Source organism: Triturus cristatus, chromosome 2_2 (genome assembly GCF_964204655.1).
Source record: "Triturus cristatus chromosome 2_2, aTriCri1.1, whole genome shotgun sequence".
NCBI lineage: Eukaryota > Metazoa > Chordata > Amphibia > Caudata > Salamandridae > Triturus > Triturus cristatus.
The window spans coordinates 1,047,053,917-1,047,056,135 of NC_140582.1; positions in this window are offsets into that span (position 1 = coordinate 1,047,053,917).

A 2,219-nucleotide genomic window follows, 5' to 3' on the forward strand; every position below is an offset into this window, starting at 1 on the left:
CAGCGTACCTAGCTGCTGCAGGGAGAGACAGATGCACACCATGTAGCATCTTTCACTTCATAGGATGCTCAACTCGCTTTAACCCGTCCACAGATACAAAATTGCAGAGAGGAATTAATTTACTGCCCTGCAAGCTCTTCCCTGGTATGTCAGTTCCATTAGGACGTTCAAGACATGAACAAGGCTTGAGCCTACGGTATCCAAACCCCGCTGTACACACCAACATGCCTACACTGACCATGCGGACTTGTATCCTTTAACTGGGCAGCCCTCTGGATGAGTGAGACAGCTTGCTCCAAAAGGCCTGGGACCTCCCATCGTTGCCTGAATGGTTTCTCCACCTGATAATATCAAGCCCGGTTCAGAGTTGTTAGGGTCAAGCATCAACCCAATGTACCTAAATCCATCCACCCAAGAACCGGAGGACCTTTTGTTGCTATATACGATTTCCTCAATGCTTTTTGATTCTTGAATTTCAATAATAGTTTTCTGAATCCTAATGAATCAATCAACTCTCATATAATGCCTTCCGGATTAATAGCTGGTGGTTCTAGGTTTTCTCCCATCGCTTCTATAAACTTTTCTAACCAGACCCCTACATTAATTGTAGTATACAGTGGTCAGCAACTATACTCCTCTTCACACCTTCAAGTGTCATCTCACTCAGTGTTTTTTTTTTGTAACCCTGTGCCCAATGGCGCCTACATTTTCAGCATTTACGCTTTTAAAAAACACTTTATTATCACTACATTCGTTGAAATCACTACAGGTGTTCTGCTCTACCATGACATATTTAATTGTGTTACTTCTTTTAGTTTAGTCATTGCCAGTTTTATCACTTGACCTCGTATGTAATGTGCCAAGCCAGCACAATAAAGGTAGGTTTTTTTTTGCGAGATCACATAATCATCAGTTCCTTCGTTTTTTCCTTGTTTCCTCTGAAAACATTAATGATGGTCTATAGCAACACAAAGAGTTTCTGAAAAGTAAGTCTTCTAATGTTGATAAACATCTCTTTTTTGTCAGCGTATTTTATGCATTCTAGTGTATACTTGTAATCCACCTAGTCTCAGACATTGCAGTAGAATCCATAACTTTCTCCTTGGTGACAGGGATGTCGCAAATGAGGAAATATAGTTTATGAAAAACTGTTTCCACTCTTCCCGCTGCATTGCAGGCTCTGAGCCTGATGGGATGAAAGGTTGTGGTGGTTTTGGTTGGGTGGTTGTGCAGACATGCTGAAGAACGTGCAACTGGCCTTTAGTAAATGGAAATAATTTGATATGCGCAAAGTAGTAATTCCCCGCAATTATATAAATTGCAGTATAACTTATACATTTATTAATTATTCTTATCAGTATGAACATCATCGGTTTCAGCTCAATTAACGTGTGATGTTCATGCGATGTTTCAAAATAAGTGTAACAGCTTTAAACTCCTTAATTTTGAGTTTTTAGTCCCACAAAGATGCAGTACATCGGGTCTCGCCTGTGTGCAATGACTAGGGGTGGGCAGAAAACTATGCTCCGCCAGCATAGCAGATAAAGCCAGCCACCCCTGCTCACCGGCCCGGTCCCTGCTTCTGAAAGCAGCCAGGCCGGGGAGAGCCTCCCCGGGCCCCGGTGGACCCCTGTCTCCAGCACCCAGACCCTCAGCTGGCTTGCAGGATTGGGGGCTTTCGCACCCTGGGACGGAGCACGAGCCCCGGGCCCGGTCCCAGCTTCCGAACCCTAGCCAGGCTGGGGAGAGCCTCCCGGGCCCCGGTGGACACCCTTCCCCAGCGCCCAGACTATCGGCTGGCTTGCAGGATTGGGGGCTTTCGCACCCTGGGACGGAGCACGAGCCCCAGGCCCGGTCCCAGCTTCCGAACCCTAGCCAGGCTGGGGAGAGCCTCCCCGGGCCCCGGTGGACACCCTTCCCCAGCGCCCAGACCCTCGGCTGGCTTGCAGGATTGGGGGCTTTCGCACCCTGGGACGGAGCACGAGCCCCGGGCCCAGTCCCAGCTTCCGAACCCTAGCCAGGCCGGGGAGAGCCTCCCCGGGCCCCGGTGGACCCCCGTTCCCAGCACCCGGACCCTCGGCTGGCTTGCAGGACGGGGGGCTCCTGCACCCTGGGACACTGGGATGGAGCACAAGCCCCGGGGGCCCAGCTTCCGAACCCTAGCCAGGTCGGGGAGAGCCTCCCCGGGCCCCGGTGCACACCCTTCCCCAGCACCCGGA